Consider the following 21,105-nt stretch of genomic DNA (forward strand, 5'->3'; position numbering starts at 1 on the left):
TTAGCAAAAAATGCAAAAGAAAATGGATGCGAAATATATGAAAGAAGTTAATTTTTAAAAAATTACTGAAAAATATTTTTCATCCCTGATCACCCTGTCCACACTGCAGTCCTCTTCTGAACTCCTGCAGAAACTCACTGTATATCTTATTTGGCATTGGCATTATTATAAACTCTCCTGGTAGGAGTTTTCTCTAATAAATATCTATTATTATCTAAGGTCTTTAGTTAGTAAGCTTCCTGAAGGCAAGAATGTTTATACTCCATTGGGCCCTCTCCTGGACCCAGCATTGTGCCTTGCACTTAGTTTCTAATAATATTGAGTAACTGTTTATCTAGCTGTTATGCTCCATGTACTCTATGGAGACACTATGGGCAGATTTAAAAAGAAGCAATATGGAGTAAAGGAGCAAAATGAAAGGGCAACTGTGATCTGTTCTGTTACTGTGTGTTGAAGAATACTTTGAAAATTGCTTTTTCTCTTTCTTTGCTTTGTATATATGTTATAACACACAGTTAAAAAAAAAAAAAAAAGAAAGGGTGAGAGTAAGGTTGTGAAGCTTTTAGAGCACAGATGTGGGTAGGTAAGTTGTGCTGAAAAAGGAAATAACCAATTCTAGATGATAATTCTTTTCCCACTGCTTATTCCTGGTTGGATTTTTCTTTCTTTTTTTCCTTCCAGCCAGCTGCAGAACAAAAGGAAATTAATGATTTAATTATTGTCCTAATGCTGAGAGTTTGAAAGTCGATCATTCAGGGCAGGCTGCATTGTAGGTCCCTGCAGGTCTTGGGCCTTAGTAGCTGTACACAGAGGGCCATGGCTCCAGTCGCCACAGTGGGGGCCAACGCTGGACGCCTGGCTTCTGAACAAGAGATGAAAGGCTTCTTCTAATGTAATAACCGACGGCCTCTCAGTGCTGTTTGAACTGTTTACAGACTGAGTTAACGATTACAGGCAATGTGTATCTTGGCCAGGTGCCTGAAATTCTTACCCACCCATCAGATATTATCAAAGAACCCTTCCATGCCTGGCTGGAGTCCTTCCAAAGCACCTCACAGAGATGCCGACACAAAAGGAGGAGTGTTCAGAATGTGTTCTCTCTTTCCTGAGGCAAGAGCAAGAAAGTCAGCATATTAGCCATGAATTAGGTGCTGGGGGAGGGGGGCTGAGTTTCCAGGACTGCTCAGGACTGGGGGAAGAGTCAAGGTTAGCACTGGGGCCAGGAGAACCAGATTCCTTTCCAAGCAGTTTAGGAGGTACAGGTAAGACTCTCTGCAGCTGCCAGGTAGAGGATGATGAGAGTAGAAGCACATCTTTGAGATGAAATGGAAACCACCACATGAAACCACCACATAATAGAGCAGCCCCTAAGACAGTAGGTCTGGGAGAATGGACATTATTATTATTATTATTATTATTATTACTATTATTTACCACAGACAAAGGAGGAAGGAAAGTATATATATTTTTTCCCCAGGGCAATGTACAAGTTCAAAAAGATCAACTCAGGATGAGGATAGAATAAGAGACATCAAAAATGAAAGTTAAAAAAAAGTAAACAAAGTTAAGGGGAGCTAAGATGGTACTGCTTTATTGGGGTGAGTTCCAAGAGTGTGAAAGATATCTACCCGAAAGTTATAAAAATGTTTTTTACACAAGTACATACTATTAACCATGAGACATAACAGGAATGATTACCAATAATGCCCAAAAGGCTTTCTGGGAGCAGCAAATATTAAAGAGCACTTCTGGGGACATTGAGTCTATTATTTAATTAGATGTTAACTTTTGGATTCCAAAGGAAGATAGACGTTTTACTATTTTTAAACTAAGTATCTATTGGCCTATGAATACATACAAAAGTGAAATAAATGGCAGCCCCTCCAACTAAGACTTATAAATCTAAAAAATCACTATGTAAGATAGTTGCACACTCACTCCAAAACCTACTACTATCAACACAACAACTCTCTCAATTCAGTATTACCTGTCTTTCAAAATCTAAGGAAGGCTTATATGGAATCTTTATTTCATACATGGCCTGATATTGAGGGAACAGACATCATGTAACTTATCACAAAATGCTCTCACAAGAAAATTTGAGGAGAGTGGGTGCAATTCATTCTGTTTTATCCATATATGAATAAAATTATCATTATCACATTGTGTTTTCTTAAATTTCCTTTGCAGCTTCAATTGGGTATGGTTTTTCTTAATTCTCCTGTCCTAACTTGCAGGTAACATAGCTATTATGGAGCAGCTGGTGACCCACCCTGAGTTGTGGGGAATGAGCCCTCATGTTAAAAGACTGCTCTTTATGTTCCCTACCTTGGAGAGGATGAACTCGACATTACTATTTTTATTACAGTGTAAGTCAGGGAACTGACTCATTTGATTTTGAGATTCATTGTAATGCTTTATGTTCTCTACAACAGACCACAACCCGTGTGCATTTACTTGCACAATGCCCGTAGTAGAAACATATTGAATATGGTTGGGTTGCTTCAGAGAAACACTCCCAACAATCCCTAGATACCTATCTTCTGTGATACTCTTCTCTCCTGGGAAAAGATGAGAATTCAGTTTGAATTTTAGAATATAAACAGGAATCTTGGTTGGGCTGAAATTGGAGAGAGAATAATGAAAGAGGCAATGTTAAGTTTGAGAGGTAAAACTACAAAAGGAAACCCTATTAGCTGATGGTGAATTTCACAAAGAAATTCCAGTTAGAACCTGGCCCTGTACTCTTCTATAAAAATAGCCTCAAAGAAGAAGGGAACATATATCTGGCCATATAGGTGGCTATCAAGTGATTTGATTCAGACAGAATGAAAATAGTTACGCCCTGGATATTATATAAGTGGAGAGAAATAATTTAGAAAGTTATTAGGGAAATGAGAAATTGAGTGAGCAGGAGCTCAGCGTGTGATATCACTGCAGTTCTGAGATATGCAGAAACAAGACAGTTCATCAGCTCTCCTCACACAGTGCGGGTGAGAGGACACCTGGAGCACTTACTATCCGCTGCTCACAACCCTTACTTTGTAAGAGAGATTAATACACGGGAAGTTCAAAGCAGGCCAACAAAAGGATAGAAGGACTTGAGGGGATGTTTCACAGGGCAAGTCAAGGGCCACCTAGATGAACCCTTCAGCGGCTAACAACAGCAAGGAGAGCACAGTGCAATAGTTACCTCTCTATTAACTGGGCCGCTCCAGATGCACGGACTCCACTGAAACACCAGCTGTGTCTTTGAACTTTAAGACTCTCGGGGGGAAAAAACAGCCCCCTTTCATTCTCCCAACTCCTCTCACCTTCAGGGTTGTGAAAACCTATGGAGGCACAATGGTTCAGCCATTTTACAGATATTCTGCCTTATCTAGAGAGCCGAAACTCTACAACAGGGTTCTCCAAAGTGGGGCATGGTGTTGTCCGGGCAAGTATATCAAGAGGAAAACAAAGTTCCTTATCAGTTTTCCAATAAGTTTGCTTTGCAGATTGACAATATATGGAAAATAGATAAGAAACCCTGTTTTCCTTCTTCATGAGTTACCACTGCAGCTTCTTTCTGCCTTCATAACCTAGCAAAACTAGTAAATATTAAACAGGACTTCAAATTCTTTTGGGGAAAAAAATATAAAACAATGGCTTTAAGATAGCCAAATGGTCAATCATAGCATTTCCTATGTATTCAAAATTATGGAAAAGGCAATATAATGTGAGGTAAGTCCCCTAACTTTAAGCATACACACAACTAATCATTTCTGATTAGGGTCTGGATCCATGGAAGGATGCATCCAAACATCCTGCCATAGCAGTAACTAAGACATTCCTCCTCCTTCATAAGGGACAGTTTATTATTGTATACTCGTGAACTCCTAGGGAGAGTCATAGTTCTCTGACAAGTAAATCTATCATGGTAATGAAATCAGAAAATTATAAAATACAAAAATCTGAAAAATATTCTTTTAGGAGAAAGTTGATATATAGTTCCATGCCTTGAGGATCACATGTTAAAAACCGGAAAAAAAAAGAAAAAAGATTTGACTGGTTCTGCAGCTTGAGAAAAAGAAAAGAATGTGGTTTCTCTAGCTAAAAGTTTTCTAGATGATACAGGGTTGGCAGCTTAGAAACTACTTTCTAAACAAACTGTGCAAGTGGATGACTATAAACATTTCATCAACACATTACAATAAAATCCTCAAGGAAGCTGCCTTAACATTAAGTTCATAAAAAACCACAGATGTTGATTTCAGTTTTTCTCTTTTATTTTCTATATTTTGTGATTTTTTTTCTAAAATTCAAGCTTTCATTTGATAGGGAGGAAAAAAGAAATCTTTTTCTGATGGGAAGACAGCGGTCAGCAATGTAACCTGGCATGCTGGTGTCTGTTAATGCAATCTGCAAAAAACTGTCTCCATATGAACAACAGCAGTAACACCAACTTATTCAACAAAATGATGGTTATTTTATAATAGTTATTGAATGCAGATAGTGAAGCTGATACAGTACATAGCATGGAAGGGAACAGGCCTGATCATCAAAATCTCAACCTAAATAGGACAAACATTAATATGGAGGATATAAAAGAGATATCAAATTTTCATAGTGAGAAGAAACATTTGATTTGACACAAATTTTTTAATGACCCAAAAATGAAAACAAGGGACAAGAAACAGAAGGACCATTATGTAGGTTAAAATTCTTAAGGTGAGAGAGAGGCAACACAACTGAGGAGAGAAGAGCAAGAATTTATCAGGAAAGAAAACTCAGATCCAACATGTTTAATTTGAGACAAGGCTAATCAGGGGGAAAAGAAGCTAGTTTGTGAAGAGGTTAGAGTCAATTGTTTCCTGTTAAACGAAATGAACCAAAATTATGAATGGAAGAGGGGGCTTGAGGGAAGAATACAGAGGGAGGGCTGTCCTAAGATAATCCATTTTGCAATGGATAATAGGTAATATTTCATATAATAATTTGGCTCCCCAATCTCCAAAGGCAACTATTTTAATGACTGGTCTGAGGTATGTCTAGAGGAAGTAAGTAGCCTTCCTAAAACACTGAAAATAAATGTGTGTGTGTATATAATATAATAGTATTTATATAATATAAACATTCACTTTCAATCCCTTATGTACATACACCATACTATCATAGTAATTTCAGGGTGATTGCTTTTGTATAAAGTTAAATATGACATTAATTTAAAATAATTTTCTATCAATGATTGGCATCCTCATCTTCAATTTCCTATAGAACTTGAGTTTCCTTTGTTCTGATGGAAAGATTCAAGTTTTTTTCCTCTTTGCCTTTATTTGGTGAAAGTGTAGCTAAGAAGGGATAAAGAAATTAGGGTGTTTTTTGAAAAAAACAAAACTTAAAAACCAGAGGGAAATGTGTGTGTGTATGTGCATGTAAGCAAATTCTACTGTTGGATAACCATTTAAAATCTAAAACATAGATAGTGCAACGGTAGCTTAGTTCTAGAATTTTCGACTGTCATGCTGGAGACCTGGGTTTGATTCCCGGAACCTGTACATGCCAAAAAAAGAAAAAAAAATCTAAAACATATAAACAATTCATCAATTAAGATTATGAAGAATGTCTCCCCCCCCTTTTTTTAACAGAACAATATACTAACCCCACAAAGTCAAAAGCAGTCAAAGACTACTACTAAAAAAGTATTTAGGGGATAATTCTACCTAATTCTCAAATATAGCTGTCAATAAGGGAATAAGATAAACTGATTAGATAGGTCCTTGAATGCCGAAAGCACATATTAAAAGTTTCTGATTTATTTAGTTTTCCAAGTACCAGGAAGTCTTTTTTTAAATCCAACCTATGTTGTTGAAACCCTTTCTAAAATGGACTGGTGTACTTTCCTGCCTACATACATTATATCAAACATAATTTAGCCTTTTTTTTTTGGTATCTTACAACACTACCAGGATATTATTATGGCCATTTTTTAGTACGAAATAATTTACATGCTGAAGTAGAGGAGATAGGGTGGAATGAACTTCTCGCATAATTTACGGAAATTCTTACATTATTTGTTTTTTAAATCCTTTATCTGCTTCTTTCCTTTAAATTATACCTAGCTCAGAAGTACAGGAAAAAATTTCAGTTAACTTGGTGTTTTCTATTTATGAAAATTTTCCTATAAAACTCTGGCTCCAAAGCAAGGAATAGAATTGGGAATAAAAACTCAAATGATCAGATACTAAATTGGCCTTCTTTCCGCTGAGTTTACCAATTGAACAGCAAGATATCTACAGACAAAAACCTGAACTATTTATTTGAAGCACATTCTCACAAAGCCCACTCCATAGAAATGGAGGCTACCAGTCATTTATTCTTAACACCCTATTGCTTAGGATCTCAAGACTTTGTCCAACAGCCTCAATAAATGTATAAAGATATTAAGAGCTAAAGGTCAAAAAAGGAACCATGAACATCAGACAGGGCCGCTGGAAGTGACCCAAAACATCACATGCTGGGCTTTCCTTTTTAATGATAATAACAGTGATACTGAGTGTTTATCTATGCCTTTATTTCAAAGAACTTCAAATGTTTTGAAGACTTCTCTCAATAATCTTTATTAGGCCTTGGGAAGAAAACAGTTTTCCTAAGAATCTTCAGAAAGGAAGAATACTTCCTAAAATCAATAAAAGGGAAAATATTCGGCCCCACCCCCTCCACTTGTCTCCAGTTTCACTGTGTTGCATTGGTTTTTGAAATGGGTTACAATACCATACAAGTGTTGAAAAGATAATAATGGTAATTGAGTTTGTTTCTAAAAGAGTTATAAGCTATGTGTGTTTAATCATAACAGGAAACAAGTAAGTAGAAAAGATGAGGAAATGCATAATTACTCCTATCCCATTATTCACTTATTTTGGGGAGAGACTTTAAATTGGTTAAATTACAAAACACTGAATGTAGATTTTCCATACTGCAGAATATTATTAGCCTCTAAGATGGCTCAAAGGATGGCCTTTACCTGATGGTGGTTTCTCGGCCTCAAATATTTCATATGTGTTATGACTCAGCTCTGCTCTTATTATAGTTTGCTTTATTCTTACTTTGGTCTAATACTTCTCAGATGGGAAACTGGGAGTCACTACAGAATCTTATCTGCTGAGCTTCAAAGAATTACGTGTTAGGACCAGCACAGTACAAAATGAAATGAACTGGGTATGTTTGTCTCCTGCACAATCCTGAACTCCTCTCCTCCAGCCCTTAGAAACAGAGCTGCAAAGCTATACAGGAAGCTGAAGCTTCAGCCTTCTGAGCAATTAGCTATACAGGAAGCTGAAGCTTCAGCCTTCTGAGCAATTAGTTAAGGGTAACAGTACTTAAAATACTACAAAATCTCAAAAAAAGAGGTGATACAAGAGTGAAATAGAATGTGGTTCTAGGATCCCTCAAACTTTGAGAAATAAAAACAGAGAAAGCTCTGCTTCGTGTCAGTGAATCCACACGGGAGGAAGCTACTGAGTTTACTACAGTAGAACAACCACATATACCAAGGTCCAGGGAGGGCAAGTGATTTATTATGGCATGAGCAAGGCAGTCATAGGATGTAGGTTCCCACTCCAGAGTTCAGATATTGGTAGTCATTCTCTATGCCACCACTATGGTAACAATTGATAACACTTTGGCCGACAAATTTTGGCATTAAAGCATTGTTGCTTTAGCCGCATAAAAAAAATACAAATAGCCATGCTTAGTTACTTTTGGCTAAAGCCAAACTGACTTCAAATAGGTTAAATCAATAATTCTCACATCTAATAATATTTCTTACAGAAATTAGGTGAATAAGGAGAAGTTCAATCTAATTAGTAATAATAATTTGTAATTTTCAAAAATATGCTAATAGAGAATTTCATTTCAGGTCATTACTATTTTACTCATGAGGATATGTGTTCAAAGAGGACAAGCAATTTTCCTTAAGGTCCTAAAGCTAAGAAAAATCAGAGCTGAGATTAAAATACAAGTCTAGTGAGAGCTTATTTTGCTGTAGAATATTACCACTTATTTTAGAATTCTTTTATTCTTTATTTTTTATTCTTTATATGGTATCATTATATGTGGATATGTAAAAGAGCAGCATTTGATGGTTATATTATCTTCAATTATTTGATTGGAGATAGAAATTATATTCTTAGGCCAGCAGGCTTCTAGTTAAATTCAAAGCTGGAGGATAATAAAGTAACTACCCTGAGGGAACCCAAGAAAAACTCTGATAATCCAAAACGGAAAAAGTCCTCATCCAGGAAGATAGTCTCTCAAACAACTGCCTAATCAGAAAGTATTCAACTAGTAGCCTGTAGGGTAACCTACATCTCTGGGAAAGGGAAAAAAAAAAGAAAGAACTGTAGCTTCTCACTCCTGGAAACATTTCTTGGTGGTCTGATTTCAGAGATATGTTCCTGATCTCCTAGGGCAGGTAATACTCATCTTCATGCTCATCAGACTCATAATTGCACAAGGAACCATGAGAAGTGTTTTTCAAATAATAAATTACCAAATTATTCATCATCATTAATGGACCTTCACAAAAATCATGAAAACCAGGCGAACCAGAAAGTTATATCTCCTGCATTAGATAAATTGTAAAATAATCATTGAATGGCCTGGGAAAAGACTACCCTAGAAATCAAGGGGAGAACTAGTACTAGTACTTCTGAAATTGTGACATCCACATTTTGGGGTGTATGGGTACCAAGTACCATGGTTTCTGGGTGGAATTTGGCTATAGGAGAAAATCAGATATTCTAGCAGCACTTATAAGGCAGGTGCAGTCATAAAGAACTTGACTTTTGATTCTATTGTCTCTGCCAGGGCAGGTGGTTTGGGAGAAATATGGAATCCTGCCAGACAAGCTCCAACTCAAACTTCTCTTTAGAAAACAAAACAAAACAATAAAAACAGAAACAAAATGTCAAATCCTGTTCCATACCCTGAAGACTGAAGTTGCCTGGAAAACTTGGGTATTTTTTATAATAACATTAATTTTGTTCAAGCATACATTAAGTCAGGAGAAATAAGATTACAAAATGAAAGGTCAGTTGCAGTTTGGGCACTTCCCTGATAGCTCAATTCCCTATTTCTCTATATAAACTAAAGGGAGACGCTTCACATTTCAATGAATTTCACCTGTATACTCCTAGTGTGGGAAAAAAAAAAAACTGGAATCTAATATTTGCAGAGGAGTAACACAAGCAAGTTAGCACTGCTGAGTTGACTAGAAATCTTTAGCAAATCCTACCTACCTCACAGATACTGCCTTACTTTCCCAGTACCAACTACTACATTTGTTATGGAAATGGTCCGTGCAGTGGGATGATTTCACGAAAGGGACTGTTTTTCTCTAAAAAAAACAACAGCATGTTAGTTCAGAAAAGAGTAAAAATATAAGAGATTCTTTCTGGTGACAAAGACATTTGAAACTTTTCCAGGTTTGTCTTCAGGGCAAGCTTCTGTGATTAACGACGTAGATTCCTGACCACAAGCACACTACAAGAAGACTACAAGCAAGAGTGCTCAGAGAATCATTGTGAGGGCAGCAGCTGCCACTACTGGAAATTCTGAGCATGTTGGTGTGGCTGGAAGTCTACCTCCAGCCACTAATTTGTGGTGTGATGAAGGGAGAGGAAGAGATTGGAAGTCTTCTAGAACAAACCCTCTCTTCTGTTCATCACCACAGAGCCCAGATTAAAGTAACAAGAATGTACTTTGCCCAGGGCATAATTCTACCTAAATCTGCCCTATCATTTTATTTCTCCTAATTCTTGTTTTTGTTGTTGCTAATCTGCTTTAGGAAGAAAGCTAGATAGTCTATAAATGGATTCCAGAAAATCTTGGAAAAGTTCATGGATTCAGAGAAGGCTATTTAAGAGGCATAAGTCTGAGAACAATGCCCTATAAATGTGCCGAAGAACAAGAAACAGAATATTAAATGAATCATTGTTCTTACCCAGAAAACAATTTCTTTAAGTTACAGTCTTAATTCTCCTTAAATAATAAACGGTCTATTCAGGCCCCAGAGATGAATCTGGGAAGCTAGTATTTAACATGGTTGTGCCTCTTTATGCCTGACTCAATCAAACTGTTTAAATTCAAAAGTAAGTTCCTCCTTCATTTACCTGCCAAGACCTGAGTTCAGGCCCTCAGGGTGCTGAGGTTTTCCTCTGTGGGAGAAAATGACATCATCAACACCTCAGAGACAGAAGAGAATGCAGGGAATGTGGTTCCCAATATTTGGTGATATCATCAACTACCCTGGGAGAAACCCCAAACTCCCAGGAGTTGAAGAACTGAAGGTTAAAATTTTCGTTTGTTTCAAGTATATCAATATATTTGACGGTTCCACATATCCGGTTTTAAAAGGGTGGATGAGGTGGGGAGACCACTTCAAGTCTGCAACTCAAAAGCCAAACACACATGAGTTAAGTCCAGATAGAGCTACTAAATTCATTTCTATCCAACCAAGAATAGAGAGTTAGTAATATTAGGCTTTCTCCCAGCTCTGAGATGAGTATATTCTTTGGGGGACTTGCTAATGTTGCAAGTTTGCATTCAAAATAAATTCTAGGCACTCGCATAATCTCCAGTCTTGTTCAAACTTTCTTTGATGTTCAACAACTAAGGACAAGGATCTTTGATTATAAAACAATTTCTTTGGTTGGAAGAAAATTCTTTGCAGGGCGTGAACAGCAGGAGAAAGAAAAGATTTTTCTGAAGTGCAAACTAGCTGGAAACCCCCTGGGGAAAGAATCTGATTCCCAGTCTTTGAGAGACGCGGGCCTGCCTGTACAAGCTGCATCTGCCGAAGGCCTCTAAGAAGGAGCTTTTGTATATACTGTACGGCCCTCAGCAACAGCACAGCGGCCCTTCTCTTTTTTTTTTTTTTGCCAGCGGAAGTTTTCCAACTCTGGGGACATACAATGCAGAAAGTCACGGTTAAATAACAAGGCATAGTTACTAATCAGATGGCCTCATTTTAACTCCTCCCAGATGCCTCCAGATACTTATGTACCTCAGGATTAGAGCTCTGCCCCCTTTAGCCCCACATGTGAACATCTACCAGCTGCTCTGAAATCTTATTTCTAGTGTAATTATTCAGCTTATTTCTAATAATTTAACTTCCCAAAGTATTTTAGGATCAGAGGTTTTACAGTCCTCCTCCTACTGCTTTGGTCTAGACTGGCTCTAAATTATATTGCTTGCTCTTCTAGGCCTTTCCAAAGATTCAGATTCATTTACGTGTAGGTTAGTGATTGAATTCAATATGGTTTGGTTACTGGGCTAGGCTTTGATGAAGGATTTAGAGTAAGGGTCCTCAGTTTACTACAGATATTCTGAAATACGAATTTCCAAAGAAAGACTTTTGTGTGTGCGTCAACTAGAATGTAAAGACAGTATAGGACTGGTAGATTGGGAGTGAAACTGAGACCTATGTTCAATTCTGCTACCAATTTGTTGTGTGACTTTGAGTAATTTGGTCAAATTTTTTTGTACCACCTACCAAATAAATTTTATCTCAGAAAAGAAATAAATAGGCAAATCATATATCTCTTCAATGTAATAAGTCTATTTCTAAAATTAGCATAGATTCTGAAAGTTTAGAGTTGGTAAGGACTTAAAAGATTATCTAGTTGCCCCACCAACTTCACCCCATTAGATGAAAGGTTAAGTGACTTGCTTAATTACCTTTTAAAATGGTCATAAGGTACCTATGGACTTTTCACATACCCAGAGGTGGCATCTAAATAATACCAAATAATATTTAACAACAATCAAAAATTGACTAGGACTTAAGCCCAGTATAGTACCAAGAATAAAGTCCTTCATGAAGTTAACAAACATGGTCTCAAGAACTTTAAAGTCAGAAGATCAATATGATTCTAAGTAGAAGATATAAAAACAAGAGAACATGAAATCTGAATTATATAAAAGATGTGTTCTTTTTTTTAGAGTGGATAATTCACAAGGCAGTAGAAAATGGTGTGAGAAAAAAAGAATAGGTATCTGTAATAATTTTTTTTAGGAAACATCAAGGTTACTAGGCATAAAACATAAGACTTTCAGTCTCATCCAAATTATTCTACAGCAATTACGGTTATAACAGTGTTTCTCAACTGCCACCTTATATATATAAAATAGTATCTATATATATGTATAATAGTACTCTTTTGATATATTAGCACACTCAAAATTGAGGTGTAGTAACTGAATGTGCTATTAAAAATAACAATTGTTTATAGTCCATTTCGTTATAACAGAAGTATTCTAAATCTTTAACAAAAACAAACAAGCAGTGGTCTTAAGCAGTTATGTTGCCATCTCGAACAACTACCACTGTGTTAGAGCCAGGGATCATGATTTCTAAATAATCTAATTTCCTATCTTGAGGAAGAATGCTGGTTTTTGTGCTTACAGTTCTTAAGAACCCTAACTTTTAAATAATTTTGATTATTTTGGTGTTTCCAAATTTTCAAATTAAGTACAAATTCCAATATATTAAAAAGTGCAGAGCAAAATTTATCCATGAACTGTAATGTTTAAAACCCAAATAAAAATAAGAGTATGTAATATAGCTTATTGAAATATAAGTTTCAATAAACTATAAGTAATATAGTTTATTGAAAAACAAACAAGAAACAACAAAACTTTGGCATTAAAAACAAGAGACAAAGTTTTCTATTATAGCTAATAGAAACTTAAGGGCCTACCCTAGGGAAAGCATGGAGCTAGGGGGTGGAAATCAAAGAGATAAAGTAACCAAAGTTAGTTTCACAGCCTCTAAAGTAACCAAAGTTAAAGTTTGTTTCACAGCCTCTGTCCTCTGAATTTAGTAACCAAATGGACACAGAGAGCCACTATTGTTCTACTTACATCAAATTATTTTTTACTTAAATCAAATTATTTTACTTTTATATCAAAACATTAGTAAAATATCCTTTATTCTTATGGGCCTTTTAGTGAAACCACCATACTGAAGCGTTGTAAGCATATCTAAAACTGATACAGATGCACTTGGTATTTAGAGAGCAGAATTCCTTCCTACACATAAGCAGATCTTTATCTGATACCAATTTTCACTTTTGGTGTTCCTTCCTCCTAGGTCAGGCCATTCCTTTTATAAATGCATCATAATATTTTTGTTTGTTTGACTTCAAGTAATGCATATAAATCCTTTTAAAATTAAGTGAACTGAGGGTAAATATGTTTTGATTTTGTTTCATTTCTTGAAATAATTAGAGTTATTTTAGGACAGCAGTTCTTAATGTAGAGTCTTCATATCCCTAGATATGTCTCAGAGACTCTATCAACGCACTGAAGTTTTATGAAAAATTGTGCATGTTAGTACATATGTATTTTGTACGTATGGCTGATAAAGTTCATCACATTCTCAAAGAGGCCTGTGACATCAAAAAAGGTACATAAAGAAAAAACAACAAATACTGCTTTAAGATATCTTAAAACCAGAATTGAGAATCACAAGTTTAAGGATTAAGAAGGTGAGGTCCTTTGGATATATGCTAATATCTTATAGTCAAAGATTTAGTCAGTACCACCCAATTTGTTTCTTGGAAAACCAGAATTTCCTAAAAAGCAAGGGTTGAGTTATCTATTAAACTAAAGAAATGCTGTTTAAGAAATTCTGAGTAAAGGAGAGCCTGAAACACATCGATTACAGCCACGTTGAAACAATCAAGGAGACCCTTTGCTGTTGGTAAGTCAGAGGAGTAAAGTAATATAACATGCTATATCAAACCCATAACACCCAAAACAATTGCTCTCATAATATACTTAAAAATGTGATTGAGAGAGGGTGGGCCATGGTGGCTCAGCAAGCAGAGTTCTTGCCTGCCATGCCAGAGACGTATTTTCGATTCCCGGTGCCTGCTCATGCAAAAAAATATGATCGAGATAAATAAACCTGTTCATCTTAATCTTTCAGCTATCAGAGTTACTCAACATCATCATGATGTCCCTTTATAATCATTCAACAAATAGATGTATTTGTACCCACTATGTCTAAAGCATTGTCCTATCCCTTCGGATACAGCTTTGAACTAAAGAGATAGAAATCCTTGCTTACACAGAGCTCATATTCTCCAGAGGGGAAACAGACACCTACAAAAATAAAACATTACAGCATGTCACATGTTAATATATTTATGAAGAAAAATAAAGCAGTGAAAAGGAATATAAGTCCTGGAGGGAATATGAGTCCTTTAGAATAGCATGATCTTTGAGAAGGTATGTATAACATTTGGGGGTGACATGTGGGGGTATAAGAGAAGCAGATACCTGGGGTATAAGAGTGTCAAGCCGTGGAACTATCAAGTGGAAAGGCCCAGAGATGGGAAGATGCCTGGCCTAATTAAAGGACAGCAGGGGACCAGAGTATCTCAAATGCAGTGAGGGGGAGAAGGGGGAAGAGTTAGGATACCAGATCAGATCATGAAGGTTCTTACAGGTCATTTGTAAAGATTTTGGCTTTTACTCTAGTCACAATTCTCAAACAATGAACTCAGGACAGAGCATTAGCTCATAGGGCTTTTTGAGACATAAAGCTGACAAACTGCTTCACCATTAGTCTTCTGAAGGACTGACCACATTGAGCAACGTAGATTCAAACAGAGGCTATCTCAGCCATCAGCAACAGTGTAGCTTTTTAAGGATTTCCATAGTACAATTGACCTCTAAGAAATTCACATCCTCAGATACCTCAAATATTGGATTCCTCTACTATCTCCTACAAAACAGACTGGATCCACCTCTGTATAACTTTGCTCTTAGATAATTTAATTTCTTTCTTTCCCCCATATGTTTCCCTTTCTGTAAAACAGAGTAAACATCACCAGTCGTTACCTAGCTCGCATGTATTTATGAATCATTTTAAGCTTCTTGGAAGAAAATTACAATATACATCAATGCAGCATCATTATTATATTCATCTCTAACAATACTTTACTACCAATTTTGGTTCCTAACAGGACATTGCTTATTTATAACATTTTTTTCTGTACTGTACTTAGCAACAAAAGAAAAAAAATGCAAAAATGTTCCAATAAACTCTCAATAAAAGGCACTTTTATTGAAAAGAAAAACAAACAAATCCATGAACCTAGGAATACCTTTAATACTATCAAAAAAGTGAAGTAAGTTACAGTTAATTCTTAGAAAAAGAAAATAACTTCACACATACCCTTTATTACAAAAACCAAGGAAATGCCTACCCCCAGCTCAGCTAAATGAACATAAATAGCCTGATAGGAGCACTAGCCAGAGGCAGTTTATTACTTGCAATTAACCTCAGAGATTTATGAATGTGAACTTAGAAAATTATTGCTGGATTTCCATATGAAGTATGGAACTATTATATATATAAATCTATTTGACGGGAGCTTATAAAAAAACACCTAATTAACTTGAAAAGTTATCATTAAAAATATTCTGCATCTTCCTTCTCTCTTCGGGGTTCCAAGCTTTCAACAACAAAGCCAAGCCAAGAGGGCTCTGAGCTAGGACTGGACGAGGCAAGCACATAAGAATGTTTGTGCACAAAGAGGAATTCTGTCCGATGGTGTACTTCTGACCACATTCCAAAGTCAATTATAAATTAATTGGATTTTCTGCACCTCCATTAACATAAATAACTGAAGAATTGACTGTACCTTGAATTTTAACTCTGTACTTCTTTTAAACTTGGTCTCAAAGCAAAATAACAAAATCTACTTTGAAATCTCTGTCTCCAAGGAACTCTAACTTAAGCAGTGTCTGTAAAATGCATTCTATTTCAAAGTTTATGTCAGGTTCCCATATTAAATAATTTACCATAAATGGTTTAAAAAGAAGAGAAAGGTAATAAAAGATGTTACACTAAAAGGGAGATACTGAGTAAATAAATGTTCTGATTTACAAATATCTATAAATGAAACATGAAATGAAAGAAATAGGATAAATACAGAGATTATTATAGGTTAGTAGGTTCATAATTGTGATATATAATATTATAGGTTCATAATTGTGTATTATGAACCAACCTCTGAAAATGGTACTCATCACTTTCATTTATTCCTATTTTGGAAACAAATCCATCATTTATACAATTGTTGTTTGTTCATCTATAGCATTCTTAGATTAACAGATTTTAGAGGTGGAAAATCATGGGCTCTGGGGTTCAAGTTTCAGCTATATCAACTACTGGCTACATGATGCTGGCAGATACTAACTTTTGGAGTCTCAGTTTCTTTATCTGTAAAATGTGAAAAAATACTATACTTCTCTCACAGAGTTATTATGAGGATTAGATGAGTTAATACATGTGTAAAGTGTATAAAACAAGTTTGGCAGCTATTATATTTCAAGCCTTCAATTTTACAGCCAGGGAATCTAAAGCCTAGAAAGGCAAACTATTTTGTCCCAAATCGTGCAACCATTTATTGGCAAACACAGAACTAAAGTCAAGTCCCTCAAATTGCATTTTAGGCACTTTTTCAATTATACTTTGCTATATAGCACTGCTTCTGTGACTTTGCCAATTCAAGATTTCTCTTCCCCACTCCATTACCCCCAAATAATTAATTTCAGACTCTGATTACCAACAAAGTAAAAATGCAAAGATAGGATAACTACATGTTGACTAACAGGTAAAATTAAGGGGGAGGCAGAAACATTATGCAAAGGAGAATTTGTCCAGGAGGTATGCACTGCTACTGGCCAAATGCTAAACTACCACCACTCCCATTATAGGTCTGAAGCCTTAGGGCACCACATTCTAATCTTGATCATAACTTTAACCTTGAGTCTAAGAAAATCCAGGACAACCAGTGGAGCAGGAAGAGTGTGAAAGTTAAATAACTGGTGACTTCTACACTAAGAGTCTCTCTTTTTCTCTGAGAAGAAAAAAGATTAATTTTGAGTTGGTTCTGTAAGCAACATTTATAAATAAGGACCAAGGATTGAGAAAGAAAATATGACTGTAATTATTTTTAGAAGTGTCAGCAATGATAATAACAGAAATAGAAATAAACATTGATAAGTGGCAAATAAACTAGAAATTAGGCAAAGTGGAAACTCCAGCATATTTTCCATCTACCATGGTATAAAAGCAGGAGAAGAATATACTCAAAATAAAAATAATAGTAGGAACAAGTTATAATCACTATCACTGAGTCCTCAGTCACTGGTAAATAATTGTGGTATCTGGGAAGTTTCTTTAATATGGTTTTCTGATGGCTAGTAAGGGAAATACTCATAAGAATAACAGTGAAAGGTTATTCTAAATATATAAACTTATTGGAAGACAAAAAAAAGGTATGAAGAAATGAGAGAAAAGGAAGACACAAGAATTTTGGAAATGTAGGGGAAACCTAAGAATTAGATACTTGAAAAACCATGGCAAACCTACTAAAAGGGATCTGAAATGATATGGTAATACAAAGAAACAGCTCTTAGGCAAAACAAGAAGGAAAGCAATATAATTTGGGCAGGTCTAAGATGGGGGTTTTGACATGCAAAAGAGAAGATGTGAGAAACAGAAAACAGTATAAGTCACATTTCCTCTTCTACTTTGACTTTCTTCTAGTACTGATAAAAGAAAATCACATTTTAAAACTTTGAATATACCTTGTAAAACACATATTACTATTGGCAAAGACAAACTCAAGCACATAAGTATGGGATAAGAATTAGGATAAAAATTCATCAGGCCTGGCCTGCAATGCCCTTGTACAGCCATCAAATGAAGGTGAGACAAGCAAAATTATTTCAGAGATAATTCTATGGTCCATTTTATTATTAAACAAATTGGGTACACATTGTCAAAATGTCTCCCTTTGTCTAAGGAAATTCAAAATTGTAATACAAGTGACAACTCAGTTAATTTGGTCCTTATTAAATTGTACACATCTGAATTAATTGAGCAAAATGTAAAGGATTATCTGATTTTCTGAAACTTCTGGGAATTCCAGAAATCACAACAAGGTTATTTAAAAAAAAAAAAATCACCGTTCTCATTCCTTTACATTTCCCAATGCATAGCTTCCCCAATTTTACAAAAGCCTAACTGCATTGGAAGACAATCAGCATTGGAGACAACCAATCTCAACAGGGAGCTAGAACAATGCATAGATAGAAGGATTTATAGGATTTCCCAAAATTCCTCAAAGCCAGCAGAGAAGACTGCCTTTAGAATTGTGACACCAGAGTACAGCTATATACCAAGTAAACTAAAGAGCAGCAAAGCACAACTCTAGGAGGCATAAACAGAACTTCAGCTTAATGGGAGGCTTGGTTAACCACAGTTGAGTAAATCTGAGTGGCAGTGTAATCTGATAAGGAACAAATAGCATGGATTTAGAAGTGTAAACTATATACCCCTAACACACTAGAGTTCTTTGAAAGAGTTAATCAAATAGTGGATAAAGAAAAACTGACGCAATTCATTCAAAAGGTTGATTTTTTTTTAAAGTATCTCATAAAAGGCTATTAAGAAAATGCAGTAACTGTTGTAGATTAAAAAGTGATTAACAGACAAAAAGCCATGGCCAATACCACAAATCTCCAGAAGTTAATAGTAGGCTAATGCACACATTTTTTAATGACCCAAAAGAAGCCAACGTGAACAGAAAATGTTAAGAAAGACCGAACATTGCTGATGACACTAAACAATCTACTGTAAAGCCTAGAAGGCCTTGCTAAATAATTACATACTATGAATTCCTTTTTGACAAAATAAAGAAAGTATACTCAAACTGATAGGCTCAAGGTTAATAGTTAAACAAACACCAAGATTAGCAAGATTTACTACAATGAGAAAAGTTAAAATAAGAGAAGATATGATAAAAGATTGATAAAATAGTGAATGGCAAAGAGAATGCCAGCTGTGCCTCTTATTTACTTTTTCCTTCATGCAAATATAGAAACTTTATGTATAGCTTCATGAAAATGGAAGACAACAAATTTAAAATAAAAGAGGATGACATTTTATACAGCATATAATTAACCCATTGAATATGCTGCCATAGAATATTATTCAGGCAAAAATTTAGTATGATTCTCAAAGAGTTCAGAGATGTCAAAATGTGGCTTGATAGTTAAATTAGCTGGGATAAAAATTAAAATAGAGATCATAGCCTATGCTTCAGTGAAGGTCAGGAAGGAAAATTTCCTTTCTAATTTCTATATTCAAAATGATTTATGATTTCAATTTTTAAGTATTCCTACTCCCAACCTACAGACCAAATTAAAAAATAGACTCTCATCAAAAAATCTTATACCATTTTTTCAGATACACTCTTCTCATTTATTTTTCTAAATAGCGTAGCATTCCATTTCACCCAATTCTTCTTTTATTTCATTTATTCCAGATTCAAAATGTTGCTTAAAAAGTGATTATCAATTTTTACGTGGGACAGAAGTCCTAGAATGAGCTGGGACTCAGCATCAAGGGATTAAGAAGACCTTCTCAACCAAAATGGGGAAGAGAGAAATGAGACAAAATTAAGTGTCAATGGCTGAGAGCTTTCAAACAGAGTTGAGAGGTTATCCTGGAGGTTATTCTTATGCATTATAGAGATATCACCTTTTTAGTTAGGGTATAATGGAGAGGTTGGAGGGAACTGCCTGAAAATGTAGAGCTGTGTTCCAGTAGCCATGTTGCTTGAAGATGATTGTATAATGAGATAGCTTTCACAATGTGACTGTGTGATTGGGAAAACCTTGTGTCTGATGCTCCTTTTATCTACCTTATTGACAGATGAGTAAAACATATGGATTAAAAATAAATAAATAATAGGGGGAACAAATGTTAAAATAAATTTAATAGATTGAAATGCTAGTGATCAATGAAAGGGAGGAGTAAAGGGTATGGTATGTATGAATTTTTTCCTGTTTTCTTTTTGTTTCTTTTTCTGAATTGATGCAAATGTTCTAAGAAATGATCATGCTGATGAACATACAACTATGTGATACTTTGTGAGTTACTGATTATATACCAAGAATGGAATGATCATATGGTAAGAATGCTCATGTTTGTATGTTGTTATGTTTAAAAAATAAAAAATTTTAAAAAAGTGATTACGAAGACCCACTAAACCACATATTTAAAAAATCCTTGTTTGGAAAGGAGAGTCCTACAATGCGTTTCATTTTCCCACCTTCTTTCTCTAAGTAGACAATACTCTAAATTTACAAGATTCTTTGATTCTGTTCGTATCCTAAAATAAAAATGTGAGTTTGAACACTAAATCATATTTAACAACATTTCAATCTGTATACAAGAGCTACAACAATAACTATCTTTTTATAAAATGAATTTTAATCAATAAGCAATGTATTTTATGGAGTAAGACACGAGAATGCCACATTAAAAAGGTACAGCCCTCTAGGTTCTGTCTTCACCACGGGGAATGAGCAATTGGTCTATGAAATGCTATGTCTCCAATCAGTTCATAACGTCAATACATAAAGAGTAGGCTATGGATGAGCTACAGGCAAAATTCACAACCTGAAAACCAAGAAAATGTCTGAAAAATTGTGGGTCAATAAAAAATAAATTCTAAATTTAAAACTTTTGAAAATAATAAAATTGTGTGTGGACAAGACAAAAGTGATCAGGAGGCAGGTTTACACCTTGTGTCCATTTTGTAATCCAGTCCTCTCCATTTTGGGTTTAGCAATAGGGTGCCAAACATGTTGCAAGCTCTGACTGAATTTTAAAAGTGACAAAGTGATCAGATATGCTCCAAAGGTATTCCAAAACAGGGTGCTGCTGACCATTAAAACCAGCTTTCTTAACGCTCATTTCAAATTTAAACAGGATGAAAAGTACAGTCCTAGGGTCAATTAAATGCAAGCCTACATATTTCACCTACCAAAAAATGTATTACTTGCAAAGAAAGATCTTAATATGTATACCTAAAAAAGGCAATGTAATACCAGAGTTAGAAATAAGGAGATGATCTTCTAAAATACAGGATTTATATATTTCTTCGTGAGCAAAAAATAAGAATTTGCTTTAAGAAATTTGCCAGGAAGGGAAATTGTCAAAAGATGGAAAAAATAGAAAGTTAAGCAGTCCAA

At 35.3% G+C, this 21,105-nt stretch overlaps 1 protein-coding gene across 3 annotated transcripts in view; it reads right to left on the reverse strand.

Annotated features, from left to right (window-relative positions):
- RNF43 (ring finger protein 43) overlaps positions 1-21,105 on the reverse strand; it is a 54,770-nt gene that overhangs the window by 33,324 nt on the left and 341 nt on the right. The window contains exon 2 of one of the 3 annotated variants that reach the window (XM_077164917.1): positions 3,194-3,332. The exons of the other annotated variants lie outside the window; for them this stretch is intronic. The gene's annotated coding sequence lies outside the window, so the exon portion shown is untranslated. The remainder of the gene's footprint in view (positions 1-3,193; positions 3,333-21,105) is intronic. 3 annotated transcript variants of the gene reach the window in all.

This window comes from Tamandua tetradactyla, chromosome 6 (assembly GCF_023851605.1).
Source record: "Tamandua tetradactyla isolate mTamTet1 chromosome 6, mTamTet1.pri, whole genome shotgun sequence".
Taxonomy (NCBI): domain Eukaryota; kingdom Metazoa; phylum Chordata; class Mammalia; order Pilosa; family Myrmecophagidae; genus Tamandua; species Tamandua tetradactyla.